Below are 18,907 nucleotides of genomic sequence, written 5' to 3'. Positions count from 1 at the left end.
AGCCATGACTTTTAAAATAGATATGTTTAAGTTTTGAAAAACATTTAGAACTATACTTTTAACCCATCCAGTTTTGGGCTTCCCTAATGGCTCGGACTTTAAAGAATCTGCCTGAACGAGAAGACCCAGATTCGATCCCTGGGTGTGGAAGATCCCCTGGAGTAGGAAATGGCTCCCCACTCTAGTATTCTTGCCTGGAGAACTCCATGGACAGAGGAGTCTGGTGGACTGCAGTCCATGGGGTTGCAAACAGTTGGACACTACTGAGTGACTCACACTTGCTTATATTTGCAGCAACGTTTAAGTGCTAAGATTCATGTTTCCTAAACAGTTACAACAACAGAAGTCTATTGAATCTTCTCTTTGTCACTCATCCAAGACATATTGTTTATTTGTCGCTTTAATATTTTTGCAACTTTTTGTGGTTGATTTTACTGTTCATTTATCAAGGAAAATGGTTCTGAGAAACTATTTCAAACATTATGCATTCAGATCTTTTCTCTAGGATGACATTTTGTTTTCTGTATAAATAGAATTTGTTTTGAATGTTAAAGTCATGTGATGGATAGTTTAATACGTAGTGTAAAGATGTGTAAATTGTTTTAAAAATAGGCATTTAAAAATGTTTTAAAAATAAACAGTGATAATGGATAGGTCAGTTTTTCTCTGAAATATTGCATGAGGGGAAAAAAAATACAAGAACCCTTGAAAATAGACTTCTTTGTAATGAACGCAACTGCAGAGTACCACTATTCTGTACTTACTCGGTGCTTCTCCGACTCTTTGTCACATCATGGACTGTAGCCCGCTGGGCTCCTCTGTCCATGGGATTCTCCAGGCAAGAATACTGGGTGGGTTGCCACGCCCTCTTCCAGGAGATCTTCAGGACCCAGGAATGGAACCCAGGTCTCCTGCATTGCAGATGGATGCTTTACCATCTGAGCCACCAGGGGGTTTAGTTTAGGTGGGTTCTTAAATACAGGCATGAGATAAGGTTCTTGCTTAGTAGCTTTTCAAGAATAAATAAGTTTTAAAAAAGGCCACCAAAAATATATTGCTTTCAAAATAGAAAGCCCTATTTCAGCTAAAATTAGAACCTATTTAGATTTAAATGTTTTTTGTAAAATAGTGCAGTGATTTATAAAGTTTGTCAGATAATGCTTTAAATTTAAGACATTTCCCCCTTTCACTTTTAATTTCCCTTTATCCTTTTAACAGTAAAATCATGTAGACTCCATTTTCCCCAAGAATGGCAAATTCTAGTGGCATTCGTATAAATTACCAGCATTAGCCTTTAAATTATGTGTGATAGCACTTGACTTGGCTCTTTCTTAGTAACATTTTTCTTGAAGAATTTACTAATCCAGAATTGGTCCATGGTCTTCATTTATAAAGGGTTTTTATCGTTTCTGAGTAATAGTCACTGTGTGAGGTGTATCAAAATCTGAAGAAAATTGATGAACATTTAAAAAATTAAATTCTTTTTTATAATCTACATTCTTCCCCATGATCAGTTATGTGACAAGTTTTAAAATAATCTTTTAAATGTTTTCCGTAACAACTGATAAAAAGAAGTACATGAAGAACATCATCCCGTGGTTTCAGGTGTTTAGTATTAGCTTAATATTCAGGTGAACGTCTTAGTAATGCTTCAGATTGAAAGGTGAAAACTGCCACAAAATGGATATGAAAACAATGGAAAAGACTCAGTACTTGGAGCCTCCAGAGGTGAGTGAGATGCAGTCCATACAGCATCATAAGGGTTATCTGCTCAGTAAACAGGTTTTGCTTTTGCTTAGATTTGTATCATTTACACAAAGATACTCAAGGATTTCTCATCTTCTGGTGCTTCAAATGCTTATGTAGTCATAACTGGGTATTTACACATGAAAAAAAAAGAGCAGCCTTCACCTTGCCTTTCCTTCCCTTTGTTAGGTTCCATCTGCTCAAATCCCTTTCCATAATATTTCAGTTGGTTTTTTTTTTTTCCTGTTTAACTAGAATGATTATTTGGTGTTTGATCCTAAATGCTGTACTGTAGAGATTTATTTGCAAGGAATGAAAGGGTATTTTTATGTTTTTAATGGAAAAGTTTGAATTAATTGAGAAAACATGCATTTTAATGAGGTTGAGCGGTAGAGTTTTAAAGATCAGACTCTTTTAGGTTTTAATTACACCACTTGCACTTATCCTGTGTACTGTAATAGGAGTTTCAAACATTAAAACCCACTTTGCAGTGTCATCTAAATTAGTCAGCTCATTGTTCTTGCCATACTCTATCACTAAGCTAAGTAATATTTGTAATTATATTGGTATAAATCTAGGACTTCCCATCAGGCTTAATTATAATTTCAGCACTTAGCCGGGATGGGTTAGTAACCTTTCCCATGGAGGACACTAGAATGCACTAATGCATTTAGCCTATCAATTAGTGTCTGTTTTACATTTGTTCATTATTATTATCCTCTAGTAAATCAGAAAGCATTTATTAACCCCCTACTAAATACTTGGTGCTGTGCCTCAGACTGTGGGACACTGAGTTCCTGCTGATCCCAAAGGTTTTCCTCTTTAGGTGACATAAGACTTAATGAGTGAGATAATAGTGAGCCTTGTAAGGATAGAAGGAAGGACAGTAACCTTTATCATCCAGGTAATTGATAGGCACTTTACACGTGTTCTCATTTAATCCTTTCAACATCTTTTGTTCTGCTAAAGGTCATACTATTCCTATTAAATTTAGGCCGGTTGTTTAATTTTTCTTTGGCTTTTCTGATTGGATGTGTTTTTTCCATCTTTACTGCAGTAAAAATTGGATGGGGACAAACAAGAAAAAGCAAATGGCTAATGAGTCAATTTCCATTTCATAGTTGGAATTCACACACAATTGACATTTATACGTAACATTCTTAGTTTAAAAAAAAATCTCATTGTTTTCTTTCATAATAAAGTTATAGTGGAACCTTTAGGTACTATTTTACACCTACACCTTTTCCTAATGCCTGTGAAAAGGATCTATGCTTAATGCTGCTAGCTTTCATAATGAATTCTTCACATGAAGATTAAGTTTGATACTCTTCTCAGATCTTTAGATATAAGATTTATCCTGGATTTTAAAAGATTTTAACAATAAATATTTTCGAAGTTCAAAATTTTAAAATATTTAGTAACTTAAGGTCTTTACTGTTAAGCGCACGGAACCTTTTAGCATTTTGTGGTTCTTGATCTGTGTGACTAAGACATGCTGTTCTTTATCTTTGTTTTTTAAAAAGCACTTTTTGTATTTAGAGAGTTAAACAGCATGATATTTTCTTGTATTCAGAAGGATGGTCTAGTAGTCATTTGACATTTACCATTGCTTTTGAATACAAATAAAATCCAAGTGTTTTATAAAAAGAGGACACTGACTATTTCTATTGATGATTTAAATTAAACATCTGGTTATTATTTCTCCTGTACTCTTTCTGACTGGAAGTTTGTTGGAACGTTTACTTGTATTTGATATAATTGTTTTGCTATTTCACATTCAATTTGGTCTTCACTGTTTCTTTTCTTTTTATGTTTCGTATAGAGTCCAGAAGCTGCATGACTTAGACTTATTCTTTGAATTTGCAGCTTAAAACAAAATTGAATGTATTGACTCTGTTGAACACAGATAGGACACTTTCTTTAAGGAGTTAATTTGCTGCGTGAGTCTTATATTTATGTAAAGGGGGCTGTTGCATCAGTGAACATCCTAAAATTTGAGAAGTTTTAAATCTAAGATTGTTGTGACCAGTTTCTTTTAAGTATAAAATAACATTTGCAATATGTTACTGTTTCTCTTTATATGTACTAGTGTTTAGAATAGTAACTATAAATGTTTTCTCATTAAATAGACTTTTAAATAACAACATTTTGAAATTGCAAATTGGCGAGCCAGAGTTGAGTCCAGTCCACAAAGCTGTTTAGTTTGGCCCGTACAATAGTTAAAAAATTGACTAAGTTGCCAACTTTAAAAAACTGGGTCGCTCACGTAAAAATCTGAACTTGGGCCTTCTTTTGGGAAAGGTGCAGATCTAGCAACACTGGACCCACATTTTCTCTTGTCAGCGATCTTTCCAGGATGAGTAATGGGCTTTTCTCGTCGGTCATTCTTCAATTTCTTCATTATTCCCACCCAGCACGATCTATTTTATAGTATCCACCTGTACCCACCTAGTCTACGAATTGAATTCTCCCTTATTGAAATTCAGAATATAAAGATTTTTAGGTAAAGATTTCTTGTTTTAAATCAAATAGTTCTTTTTAAATTGAGTCTGATAAAATATATTAACAGATAATGGAGAGTTAATTTGTTTACCTAAATTAGTTCCTTCTTATCTCAGACCTCGGAACTTTGGCCAACAGGTTGAAGTTACACAGGGGGACAGAATTCAGCTTAAAATAAGTTAAAACCTTGGTTTTCATTGACTGCCTTCCAAAATAGAGAACTCATTCCCACTTACAGTTCAAACAGGAGTGTTACAGTTTCCTGAATAACAGAGTTGAATTAATATACTAAACTACCTCCAGCTTTAAGTCTGTGATTCAAAGTGAATTTATTTGCAGTGCTTAATATTTGATTCATGATTCCTTTGTTTATAAAACTTAGAAAAGCCTTAAGACTTCTTTTTTTCTTCTCTTTTTCTTTTTCCGCACAGAGCCCTTTTTAGTCTTTTAGGCACTCTGAGATTGAAGTCGCAGAGTGACAGATTACTCCACCGCCCCTTTCAGGGAGACTGGCAGCACCCTGGCTCATGTAGAACCCAATGAGGCTTTCTATAAAGATTTTTCTAACTCCCTTGATCTTCTCTGGATGTTTATTCTGTTTCTTCTTTCAAATTTCCGTTGATTCAATAAAAAACGGTGACATTTAGAAATAAAGTTCAGAGAGGATTTGAGCAGGTGTTGGCGATATAAAATATTTGCCGAGTGCCCATTGTGTTTTATTTCCAAGAATTGTTTTGTGAACATATGCTATATATTGTTTTTATAAGTGTTTGAGGGCTGGATGGATAATCTACCATCTTCCTGTGAATGTCATGTCACAGTGGACTTAGAATTTTATTTCATTTCAATCCCCTAATATTACTTAATTCTCCTAGAGACAGAGGTTTAACGATTGCCCAAGCGGGGGACAAACCTATCCATTAAAATCCAGCAGGCATAGTTGAATTTGAGTTGGAGAATGTTTTGTTTTCTATTAAAGTTAAGTGGTCTGGAGGAGAGAAATACTTTTCACCTTGGAGTACTGAGTGTGAAGTTTGAGCAGTTTTCTCCTATAAAAGCACGAAAACTTGGAAATAGAGAGGCAGTAAAAATAGTGCTGCCCATCGAAGCAGCTCCGCGGTGGTGCTTGGAGCTGGGCTCTCCTGCCTGCAGAGACTGTGGAGGAGCCTGTCTGCATGCCTTTGGTGCCTAAGAAAGTGGCCGGGCTGGTTGGGTGGACTTTTACTAAAACTGAATTTTATTTGTTTCTCTATAATTTTACTGCATAGTTTTGAGTATGTTCTGTATGTATCAGATTTTTAAAAATGAATAACTGTCTTTTACTGACTTCCGGGAGAATTGCAGGGACAGAATGGAGCGTTTCTGAGCTGGTGACACTTGTTTGAAGCTGGCTTAGTTTCTCTTTTATAGTCACAGTTATTTGTAAGGCCATCCCTAGAAGAACAGAATGATGCTGGGGTAAGTGTTCTTCCAGTCCCCTGTGCATGCGTGTGTGCGAAGTCACCTCAGTCGCGTCCGACTCTTTGTGACTCCATGGACCGCAGCCTGCCAGTCTCCCCTGTCCATGGGATTCTCCAGGAAGGAATACTGGAGAGGGTTGCCATGCCCTCCTCCAGGGGATCTTCCCGACCCAGGGATCTAATCCACGTCTCTTATGTCTCGTGCGTTGGCAAGTGGGTTCTTTACTAGTGGTGCCACCTGACAAGACCTCAGGCCCCCTGGCCATCTTTGAAAATGATGCCTCTGGTGTCCTATCCATTAGACGCTCTCTTTAAAACCACGCTTGTTTTCTGTGGTGCTGCTGAGACTGAAGGGTATAATATTTTCTCTCCTTTGTTTTTGAACCAATGTTAATAATAAAAGGTAGTAATAGCTACCGTTTATTACAATCTGTGCCACACAGTGTCCAAAGTGTTTACACCCTGTGTTTCATTTAATCTCTGCCACCCTGAGGAAGATACTAGCTTCATTTAGATGAAGGGATTAGAGTCCAGGAAGATTAGACCACTCTCACCTCCTAACTGGTGGACACAGCCTTGGAGCCCACTTTTCCGCCTCCAGAGCCCCAGCTCTGACCGTGAGGGGCACACTGCCTGCCCCAGGCCTCCTGCCCTGTGTCCTGCTTTGCTCAGGCCAGTCTCAGCCCTTCCCTGTGGATTTGGGGTGTCGTCAGGTTCCTGTCTGTGCCGCTGCCGCCCCTTCTGCGATCTGCATGTCCAGCTTTGGATGGCAACTTTTGTGGTCACCCTACCCTCAGACTATGCTTGGTCTTCCTGAACGTCAGTAGAGTCTTCCCTTTTCTTTTCCTTATGGGGTATCTGAGAAGTGAGAGTTTCGGATAAGACCGGTTGTGGTTCAGTCTTGCAGTCACATCCTTCTCTTTGTGCCCATTCACGGCAGCCCGCCAGGCCTCCCTGTCCATCACCATCTCCCAGCGTTTGCTCAAACTCATGTTCGTTGAGTTGGTGATGCCATCCAACCGCTTCATCCTCTGTCACCCCTTCTCCTCCTGCCCTCATGGGAGCTCAGGGTGTTTTCCAGTGAGTCGGCTCTTCGCATCAGGTGGCCAAAGGATTGGATTTTCAGCTTCCAATGAATATTCAGGGTTGATTTCCTTTAGGATTGACTGACTTGATCTCCTTGTTGTCAAGGGACTCTCAAAGAGTCTTCTCCAGCATGACAGTTTGAAAGCATCAGTTCTGATGTGCTCAGCCTTCTTTATGTTCCAACTCTCACACCATACATGACTACTGGAAAAGCCATAGTTTTGAATATACAGACCTGTGTTGGCAAGCGATGTCTCTGCTTTTTAACACGCTCTCTAGGTTTGACATAGCTTTTCTCTAAGGAGCCAGCATCTTTTAATTTCATGAGTACAGTCACCATCCACAATGATTTTGGAGCCCAAGAAAATAAAGTCACTGTTTCCATTGTTTCCCCATTTACTTGACATGAAGTGATGGATCCAGACGGCATGATGGTAGTTTTCTGAATGTTGAGTTTTAAGCCAGCTTTTTCACCCTCCTCTTTCACCTTCATCAAGAAGCTCTTTAGTTCCTCTTCAAGTTCTGCCATAATGGTGGTGTCATTTGCTTCTCTGAGGTTATTGATTTTTCTCCTGGAAATCTTGATTCCAGTTTGTGATTCATCCAGCCTGGCATTTCTTATGATGTACTCTGCATATAAGTTAAATGAACAGGGTGACAATATACAGCTGACATACTCCTTTCCTGATTTGGAACCAGTCTGTTGTTCCATGTCTGGTTCTAACTGTTGCTTCTTAACCTGCGTACAGATTTCTCAGGAGGCAGGTCAGGTGGTCTAGTATTTCCGTCTTTTGAAGAATTTTCCATAGTTGTGATCCACACAGTGAAAGGCTTTAGTGTAGTCAATGAAGCAGAGGTTTTTCTGGAACTCTCTTGCTTTTTCTATGATCCAACAGATGTTGGCAATTTGATCTCTTGTTCCTCTGTCTTTTCTAAATCCAGCATGTACATATGAACGTTCTTGTACTGTTGGGCCCTAGCTTGAAGGATTTTGAGGATCACTTTGCTAGTATGTGAAACGATTGCAGTTGTGCAGTAGTTTGAACATTCTTTGTCATTGTCTTTCTTTGGGATTGGAATGAAAACTGACTTTTTCCAGTCCTGTGGCCACTGTTGAGTTTTCCAAATTTGCTGGCATATTGAGTGCAGCACTTTCACAGCATTATCTTTTAGGATTTGAAATAGCTCCACTGGAATTCCATCACCTCCGCTAGCTTTGTTTGACTAAGACCTATAGATTTTAAAAACATCTAAATTTTGTAACAAAAACATTTTTTTCCCCAACAATGCCATTTACAAATGCTCTTAATTTCTTCCTAACTTTATTGAGGAAAAGTAGAAAGTGTTGCTTATTTTTATGTCTAATATCACATCTGGCTCATATTTGATACCAAAAAGAATTTCAAGATGAATTTAGAATAGATATTTAAGCATGTGATGATGCATATTTATTTTTACAAATATTTTAGCTTCTGCGGATGCTCTCTGGCAGTTTTAATAAATTAATCATTGCAGAGTAAAGGAGAATGCTGCTAAGTCACTTGAGTCGTGTCCGACTCTGCGACCCCATAGATGGTAGCCCACCAGGCTCCCCCGTCCCTGGGATTCTCCAGGCAAGAACACTGGAGTGGGTTGCCATTTCCTTCTCCAATGCATGAAAGTGAAATGTGAAAGTGAAGTCACTCAGTCGTGTCCGACCCTCAGTGATCCTATGGACTGCAGCCTTCCAGGCCTCTCCGTCCATGGGATTTTCCAGGCAAGAGTACTGGAGTGGGTTGCCATTGCCTTCTCATAAAGGAGAATACTAGGTGCTATATACTTTGAGTAAGTATTACTGAGTTAAAAAGAAGGAAGTTAACTTCATTGAATGTTTCAGTACTTTTGGTAAAAAAATAACTGCCATAACTAATCTGTATATGTGATTTTTCAAATAGCTGATGATATTTTTCTATAGAACAGAAAGTTTCTCTGATGAAATGATGTGTGCTTTTATCCTCAAATGAAATTCAAATTAAAGGTACTTTTTCATTGTTTGGTATGTAGTGATACTGGATATCAGTTCTGATACTGGTTTTTTGAGTAATTCTAGTTATTGAATATCACTTACAGGAAATATTAATTAATATATAGCACTGAAGCATTTAACCTAGTACAGTTACTTGAAAGGAAAATCTATATGAGGTCATCTGCATCTTATCTGTGTCAGCCAGGTTTGATATTTAACTCCAGTTCTGAGGAGATGGAAGCTGGATTTGACGTGGACGAGTTTGTCTTATTGATTGTCCATGTTCGCATTATTTTGTCTTGTGGAATAATGTCAATTTTTATGACAGTTCCAACATACAATGGTAATTTTAAATTTCCACTTTGTCTTTGGTTCCTAGTGAGCGATGATAAAGTATAAATAAACATTTTTGTAAGTAATAATAATAGAGCTTTTATAGTATCATATTATTGGTATTCCTGGGTGTGCTATTTAAATATTGTTACTGATTCTGTGTTTTTAAGGCAATATAAAGATGAGTGAATGTATATATTAAGCAGTTAGTTTGTGGGATTAAAAATCATGTTTTATATGTTATGAAATCAGAATTCCTGATCAAATTATGGGAAAGGATGGACACAATTTATATGATGAAGAATGCACTGCTGTGCATTGGGAGGCTTCCTAACCTCAAACCCATTTTAAAATTGCCAACATTGAACAAAATCTTCATCTATTGATGAAAATGATAATAGTTTATTGACTGTTCAGACAAATACATGACTTCCTGCCCTGCCTCCCCTTCCCTAAGGAGTTGTCTTATTCTTAATCCCCAACCAGAAATGGTAATTAAAATAACTCACTGTTGTCAAAATTTTAAAGTGTATGATAAATGAAGCCCAGTAAATAGTGAAAATATGAGAAAGGTGATTAAATCTGACAATTTCCTTGTAAAAGGCTTGAGATGATAAATATCTCCTGTGATTAGTTATTAATTTTGTGCAAGAGATTTTGCTTCAGCCTAAAATATTTTATGAACAGTGGCATAAAGAAATATCTTAGAAGATAGGTACACACATGTTTAACCAGAGGAAAAATTGCTGGAACTTGACTGGTAATAATTAAAAATGGCAGACTTGACATGTTTGTGCCTGGGCCATTTTCTGAATGATGGCCCTTTTAGAAATTAAAGAAGAAGACAGGGCGACCTGCAGAATGACACAGTACTTTCAGCTTGAGCCTTTTTGCCTCATGAAGACGGAAAGGTTTTATGTATATCACTCCTCAACTGATAAAATATTTAAGGTAGCATAAAATAACTCCTTGCTTACTGAAGTTCAGAAGTTAATGAGACTTGTTTCATTAACAGTTATAGTTGCACTGCCAATAATTTGCCTTAAAATGAGTGCGAATTCCTCTACTGTTAAGGAAAAGAGGAAATAATAATGGTGGTTGTAATGAGTGCGGTATCACATCACTGTCAGCTGAATCCATAGCACGTTGGTCGACTGGCGGCAGGCGCCGTTGTGTGGCTGTATGATGTTTTGCTTATGACTCTCTCCTTGGAAGAGGAACCTGCCTGTTTGTCTATAGCCCTCTGCCCCAACCTCAGCCCCAGGTACCTCGCATAGAGCCCAGCTCAGAGAAGTAATTTAATACCTGTGTGTCGAGGGAATTATAAATGCTGCTTCTGCAGGATGTGTAAGTTTGTTTTTAAGTTTGGCTTGAGCGCTGGTTAAAATCCAGGCGATTGGTTCGCGTGTCCTCTTTTCCCCAGGTTTTATTTATTTCTGAATTAAATTGGTACTTACTAAAGTAAGGGCTGCTGCCCTGTCTGGGTTCAGATAGAGCTTGCTTTCAGTATTGCATCCTTTCTGTCTGAAAGCGGCAGCTCCGTGTCCTGGACAGTGTGCTCTGTGCTTAGTCTCTCAGTCATGGCCGGCTCTTTGCGGGCTCCTCTCTCCACGGGGGTTCTCCAGGCAAGAATACCGGAGGGGGTTGCCGTGCCCTCCTCATAGGTTTATAATGTTGAATCGTTGGCTTCTGTCTTTTGAATGGAATCTTTGGAATACTTTTAAATGAAGACCCAGAAACTTTGCTCTTCATATGTAATGATATCTTGTATTAATTGAAAAGAGGCAGAGGAGACAGATACAGCATTTTTTTCTGTTTCTTGGTCAGAAGAGTATGGCTGTATGAGAAAACTGTTTATTCTTAATTCTTCCTATAGCACTTTTAAGTGCTGCTGTTGAAGTGTATGTTTAATATTTGGTTAATTGTTAGTATGAACCTAAGCATACTGATTAAGAGCAGGTTCACATTAGAACAATTATCTGGTTAATTGCTCTGGTGCAAAAATAGGCTAAAAAATCATCAGAACATCAACTTGTGAAAGCACTGGCAGGAGTTGCAAAATCACTAGGCATCCCTCCTGCAAATCGCATCAGCAAAGCAATTAATTTAGGTTAATTGCTTTTCTGTTTGTTCAAGATGCACTCTGGAACTGTCTTTTGAAATCATGGCAATTAAGATTAGTAAGCAATATAACTAAAGAGTGTTAGAATTGACACTATTTTTCAAAAATGGTAACTATTCCATATGAGCCTATATAGCAGATCTGTCACTCATGTAGGACTTTGAGATAATTAGAGCAAAAGGGGAATGTGTTAGACACACAAGATTCCCTTCAAGAATAAATTGAGTGGATTATCTTTCCCGAATGGTAGCGCAGTGTTATCTTTAATCTGTAGTTATTGAGTCGAATTGTCTAGTTTCAGTAATGCCCACTAAGGAGGCTTGTTCACATAGGAGGAATGTCCCTAAACACCAAAGACGGCGCTGGCTGGTGGCATTTTCTCTAGACAGGTGTGTGTTTGGCTTCTTGTATGGCTTCTCATAACGTAATCAGGATTTTTGAATGTCTTAAAAACCAGATTAGGCATCCCTCTGTTTTTAAAGTTTTCCTTTATTGAGTATTTTGGCAGCACCAAGTTGTCTAAAATTGAAAACGACTTGAGTTTCCAGTTGTTTCTTTATGAAGCCGTGTTGTAACTGAACCTCAGCTTAAAAAAATGTCAAGTTTAGGAAATTAACCATTCCCCAAACCGCTTCTCTGTTCACCATATTGTCAAACAGCAAGTAGCTATTTCCTTCATTTCTCTCCTTCCTTAAGGAGGAGTTCTTATCACGCAGTATGTTTAGTGGCATATCCTGCCCCATGAAATTACCCAAAGCAGATTGTATTGTATTGTATTAAGGACTGTGGCTCTTGAAATCAATCTTTTAGAGACAGTCATGTTAAAGGAAGTTTTGGTAGCATTTATCATTTAGTGACTTTCTGTAACTGTGACAAAAATTTAGAGAGATAGTCATTAAAATTAGATTTGATACCATAAATTAAATTTCAAGTTTTGCTTTGGCATTCTACTTTTTGCTTGTTAGTGGCTATAAAAATCTTGTTCTTTATTTCTGCTTAAATCTGTATGACTAGATCTCTAAAGCCTTGCTGATGAACTATACCACAAAATTATTTTTCTCTAGTGATCATTTTTATGGAGAAGAACAAAAGGATATTTAGTTTTTACAATGATATGTTTTTCTTTACTTTTTGAAATAAAATGTCATAGATTCTTGAAGTGCAGCATACTGATCCAGATTTTTTGGTGATTCTATTTGTTGTGAATTGTTTGACTAGAAAGCTACATGCTGAAGGTTGAAATATCAAATCAGATGAAAATAAATATACTGACTAGATTAAATAGAAAAATGTGGAGGACTCTTAGAACACAGAAAAACAAAGAAATCTAAAGGATGGTATCAGTCACTACGTCTGGATGTTGGTCTTCTTTTAAGTCTGTCGTTGAAGCAACAGAACAGTGTTCTCTAGATTGGGGGAAACTCAAGCTAGATTTTTCTTCTTTTTGGTTTTAAGACATGAATTCTGCAGTTATTTATAGTTGAAAGATGGCATAGGTGTTATAAAAGTTTGTCACTATTTTGCAGGCTTTAGAAGATTGCAGACTATAGCCACACACTTCACCCACCGCTGTGTGCAGGCCTGTGTGCATTAAGATGTAGTTATCCTTACATCAAGAGGGCGTCTTTCCCTAGCCCTATGCACCTGCCCTGGCTTTGTGACTTGCTCTAACCAAGAGAATGCAGTGGAAATTTTGTGGGAGGGCTTCCAAAGTTTGGCTTCAAGAGGGCTTGCAGCTTTTGTTCTTGCCTTTCTGGAAGCTGCCCCACCTGAAGAAGCCCAGAGTTGTCTCTCTGCGAACGGGAGATCACCTGGAGATAGAGGTCTAGCCAGGGTCATCTGTCAGACGTGTCCGTGATGCCGGGTCAGACCATCCAGCCTCACGCAAAACTTTGGATTCCTGCAGCCCTGTGAATAAAACCAGCAGGACTGCGCCGCTGAGCCCAGTCCAAATTGTTGGTCCAGGGACCCGTGAGCAGATAAGGGCGGTTTTTGTTAAGCTATGAAGTTTTGGTGTGGTTTCTTGCTCAGACAGTGGTTTTGTACCTGATCTATGTTGAAATTTTATAGTAAGTTGCCAAGAGTGTTTTATTCATTACCCTATTTAATTATCAAATCAACTCTGTGACATAGGTATCATTGCATGCGTGCGTGCTAAGTCAGTTCAGTTGTGTCTGACTCTTTGCAACCCCTATGGACTGTAGGCCACCAGGCTTCTCTGTCCATGGGATTATCCAGGCAAGAATACTGGAGTGGGTTCCATGCCCTTCTCCAAAGGATCTGAGCCACCGGGGGAAGCCCTGTGGGAATCATTACACTCTACTTTATAGATGAGGTTAAAATAGAAAAGACTCAGAAGGGTAAAGGATCTTGCGGACAGTCCCAACTAGTAAGCACAGTCAGGGCTGAATGGAGATCTCCCTGACCTCAGTCCCATCTACCAAACTTCCCGCGAAAGCTTATTCTGAGTTTTAAAATACATTTAGTTGCAATAAGCAGTTAAACTTACCAGTACACTCTGTTGAATGAAAGTGCTAGCTAAATTGCATTGTAATAAAATAAATATCATTGATTAAATAAAATTACAATAAAATAACATCCATTTGAAGTTTCTAGTGTTACTGTTTAATTTTGATTATTCACCTAAAAAAATGCAAGGGGAAAAAGACAGGTCTTCTGAAAGGTATAGTGTGGATACAAACTTAAAAGTACATAAGTAAAGGGCTTGATTTTAGATATATTTAAGACAGTTTTCCGTGTTTCATATTATTCAGAACAGAACCTTTTCTACCCTATTGTCAAGTTACGGAGAACTGGAAAGGAGTCCACATCTTAGAAGAATTATGGCTGAAACTTAATCACTGTTATGTTTGTCTTTAACATCTGTGTTTTTTAATAATAAGTCTTGTAAGGACATAACTTATATGGCATAGTGTCAATAATGGTACTAACACCTATGACAAAAATACCACAAAAAATTCCACAAATAGAAGTAAGAGTCTTTTCATGTTTTAAACACTTTTAATTTTAACTATCACCTTGAAGACCATGCCTCAATAAACTAGTTAAGACTGGTAGGTGGTTTTGATATGTATACCATAGCTCATCTTACCATTTGCTATAGCAGCACACTAATCAAGCCTGCCTCCAGGTTTTACTGCCTGTTAAATAAAGCCTGGAAACATTTCCCTCCATGATTTATTATGGTATTTTGAGAAGTGGTTTCGTTTGGGAAATACAGTTTCCATTTGTTTTCCTTTTAACTTGAATTTAAACTCAGTTCTTATTTTTGGTTTTGATTAATCTTTTTTTTTTTCATTAGCAAGTTACCAATATGTTTTAGTATTTTGATGTTATGTTGTATTACACACACAGAGAGAGATGAATATTTTGTGTGAATATATACCTGGAGAATCTCACATTTGGAGAGAGAGAGTAGGTTGAATTTTTTTCTTTTAGTTTTAATTTATACTCAGACGGATTGTAAATTTCTTAGAATGTGACATTGATAACCGCATAGGAATTAAAACTGTGCCTGGGAATTTTGTCTTTTCTGTAGTCCTGGGCTTCTAACCAGAAGTTTAGTAAATGTGTGTTGATTGATTAGATGGCAATACAAATAAACCTAGTGAGCATGAGCTAGTGTTCAAGGTCAAAAAAAAGAAAATGAACTGTTCATGCTGGTCAAGAAATAGAGCAAATCAAAATAAGTCAGTTGAAATAGTCAAGCTCATGTAAGGAGTGTAGACTTCACCTTTAAAAATGCTTTATAAATGTAATTGAAGAGTTAAAGAGGCACAAACTGACTTCTCTAACAGAGTGGTGGTTTATGAGAGAGGTTCATGGATACAGTTTTAGTGTGACAATATGTTAACCTTGCTGAATTAACAAAACTGAGTGAAGGCAAGGGGAGAGAAATCTGGAAGAAACATGATATCCTTGCAGCAGCAATTTATTTGGAAAAGGGACAACAAAATATGTCATGACAATGCCCTGGCTTTCATCATTAAACTTAGTAAGGAATTTAAAAAATGAAACAAAACAGGAGAGTTTTCTGTAACATTTTTTTCCTGCAGATTTATTTGTTGGATAAGTATCTTCAAAGAAATATATATTACTTATCATACAGTTAATATTTTGCATACTGTGTTCTTATTGGAATTACAAATGTTTAATAATTTGTAGCTTTATAAGTTGTCCATTTTCTTCTTGTTTCCAAGATTTTTCTTTTACAAATTTATTCCCAGTACGAAGACAGCATTATTAGGTTAGAGAGGAGCTTTGTTTTTGTTTTTTGTTTTTTCCTTTTTGGTGATGGCTTTTGGCAGTTGTCTCCAAGTACAAATGTAACATGTAACAGTGACGCTTGTTAGAGGGGAGAAGTGTGAAGTATCCCCGGGCAGGCCCCGACAGGTGTTTAGACATCCACACGACCACTGCGGCTCCTTGATGCTGGCATCCTGTTTTGAAAGTGTAGCTGTTTTAAAAGAGACAAGGCCAGCGTAACTTTTCACTCCTGCTGCTCCGTGTCTGCGTTTCCCCCGACAGTATCTTCTGTTGCTTCGTTTGCGTGGCCACACTCATCTTCAGTGACTTGCCACTGATAGTTGCGTCTTACATTTCAGTCCTCTGGATAGGTTGTGGAGTGCACACTGTTCTCAGGTAAGAGAACTGAGAGTTTGTGGTGATCCACACTGATGAGCTTGGGTGTGCACATGGGGGAGACCATGGAATAGTAAGTAATTCAAGGTAGCAGGAAATCCTAACAAGTGCTCTCCATGTTTTTAGTATTAATTGGCATTGATTTCATTTCATTGTTGGGAGAATAGTGTCCCGTAAGCATTTAGGTGGAACAAAACTTCTAGGTTTAAACCTGGACTGTAGTTAATCTTCAGTGCAGTTCATCCTCAGGCAGGTAATCAAAAATATGCAGGTTATTTTGAAAGTTCTAGTAAAGCTGTTATTTAAAAGTGCTAATCATATACAGGTGAAAATTCCAGAATATACCCAAAATGTATTCTAATCATCAGTATCAAGCTGCGATCATTTATTTTGAGAATCACATTTGCAAGCTAAGTCCATTTAAAATCAATACTCAGTGTAAAAGTAATTCTTTTAAAAGTGAAATTACTTCTTTTAATTTCAAAAGAGTAGACACACCGAGCTGGGTTGTTTGATTTCAAGTATTTGTACAAGTGAAACTTAACTTCCAAAGACTTTGGAGTAGGAAAATTGACAGCTTTTGACTTTATATTTTAAAGGCTATGTGGTGAAAATTTTTGTTCAAATTAAATTTCTATCTAATTTGATGTGACTGCTTTTGACATTCACAAATTATGTCATTCATTTCGACATGCAAAGAAGAAACCCAATGACTTTGGGATTCAGCACTGAAGAGCTCTCACAGGTGCTTAGGCATGTTACCTCTGTCTCCACCAGGAATAATGAGATGATACCTAAATGAGATGCTGTAGCTTTCCCAGAAGCCCCTGTGGACAGAGTCTTCTACCCTTTCGAATCCATTACAGAGCATTTGATTCCCAGGAACTGTGCCCCCTTTAATTTGTGTCTTCTTTCCTTACTTAGAGCTGTGATCTCTTTTACTTTTTTGTTAATGTAGTCATTGGTGACATTCTGGCAGTAAGTTTTTCCCCATTAACTTAGATCTTCTTCCATTCCTTAAGTCTGTAGAATATTTTCTTTTATTGTTGTCAGTGTCACTGATGACATTTTCATCTGATTCTTGACATATTCATTTTATAATACATGGCATTGTAAGGAGTTTTTTGGGCAGTGACATTTTGGCAAACACTTGCCAGTGGCTACCAGAGAAGGTCAGTTAGATGCAGAACAATGAAATACATTTCTCTGGAAGTCTTCTCTGCAGTACTAATGAATAGGGCTCACGGAGGACGATGGGAGTTGTTGTTATTGTTGCTCCAGACTTTATCATTGTCATTCACTGTATAACCTTGGTAAACTTATTTAGTTCTCTTTTATATAAAAAAAAAAACTTATTTAAGTTCTCTTTTATAAGACTGGGGTAATGAGAACCTACCATAGTGAAATGTTTGGAGGCTTAATCATGTTTCAAAAGCACCTTGAGTATGAATCATTAGTTCATTATTAGAATGGTGGCTGGGGTGGTATCATCCATCATCGATGCTTTATCACCATTGTAGCCTTATGGTTCCCTGTAAATTGACAGCAAAGGTCTTAAATCAAACGTTTTAAAGACACTAGCAGATTCTTGAAGGTTACTTATTGCTTATGGTGTGGTGACACTGCAGTGTTCATAATTATCTGAAGAAAATAAGGCATTTAGTGTACATTCATTTTTGTATATTTTCGTAAACATCTCTATTTTCAGATTAAATGGGTGAAGTGTTTTCAGATTCATAAATGGAGTTTTTTTTTTACCATAAAATAAAACACCTTAATACTTTACCTCTGTGAATGTTTTTCACTCGCAGTTTGCATCCAAATTTATTTTACTATTATGCTTTTAAAAAAATATATTTTAAGATTTTCTATACATATACACATACTCACACATGCATCATGGAATAATGAGATAAATGAAATTCAAAATATCTCAGGAAGCAGGGCTCTCAAACTCTAATTTCTGTTTCAGTTGAGGAACCATAATGACTGAAAGTTAAGGAAACTCACTGTTCACTTTGCGTGCCCATGTGTAATTCTTCGTTCGGTATCCTCCATGGGCCCTCGGATCTGACTGGGCGTGGCTTCAGAGGCTCTAGCGCAGCCGCCTGCCTGCGCTCTGTCGGCGCTTCATCTGTTGCATATGCGTGCATACTCTTCTTTTCTTCCTCCCGTCTTCTTACCACGTTTTCCTTCATCTTTCATCTGAATCTATTTGGTTAACATATTAAATCACATTCTGGCTATCTGACATTCAAGATGCTGCTTAATAACTAAACGATCAGCGCTTTCCAAAAGTATTTTAAAAGTCAGGTTATTTATTCTCAGTTAAAAATAAAAAAAGACTACAACATATCCCCGGAACTTTAGGGCTGGGGCAGCTCTATGAGAGGTTTAAAAATACAGCAGCATCTCCCTGGAGCTTGTGTTTTGCAGGAGTGCCGTGGGGAGGACACGGCGGACTGCCAGGGGCAAACCGCTAGAGGGAAGGCACTCAACATGCTCATTTCCCTTTGCTCTGTCTTGCTCTGTTTTTCCAGCCCTCTGGCTTGCAGGTTTATTAAAATGCTAATGATGTTTATTCTATTTTTATTGGCAGCTCTCCAGATTTGATTATTGATATATCTGAGTAACTGTGAAATGCAACATCAAGGTCTCACTTGACTCTTCCTGAGATTTTTGTCAGTAGAAATATAAATAACCACAGTGTCAGCTGGATCATATTGTAGGTTTTCATCTGTATAAGAGTGAAATGTTACAAGAGCGCTGTCAGCTCTGGGAATGAGCTTTTACTGGGATAGTGAGGGGTCTCCCGTGGGCTCCATCCTTAGGTGAGTGTTCTGCCCTACTCTCTGAGGAACAGTCGTATTACCAGTAACGAGTGCCTGCGTGTGTGTATGCGCTTTCGTTGCTGTTCTCATTTTCTGGCCTTTGGTATTTCATGTCTTGTACAAACGAACTAATGTGTACTGAGAGACTATAGAGTAATCC

The 18,907-nt window shown here is 37.7% G+C and overlaps 1 protein-coding gene across 1 annotated transcript in view; it reads left to right on the top strand.

The window, feature by feature from the left end:
* Positions 1-18,907, top strand: part of FBXL17 (F-box and leucine rich repeat protein 17) — a 512,147-nt gene that overhangs the window by 176,267 nt on the left and 316,973 nt on the right. The window lies entirely within an intron of this gene.

Source organism: Capricornis sumatraensis, chromosome 9 (genome assembly GCF_032405125.1).
Source record: "Capricornis sumatraensis isolate serow.1 chromosome 9, serow.2, whole genome shotgun sequence".
Taxonomy (NCBI): Eukaryota; Metazoa; Chordata; class Mammalia; order Artiodactyla; family Bovidae; genus Capricornis; species Capricornis sumatraensis.
This window is presented reverse-complemented; position numbering and strand designations above follow the sequence as displayed.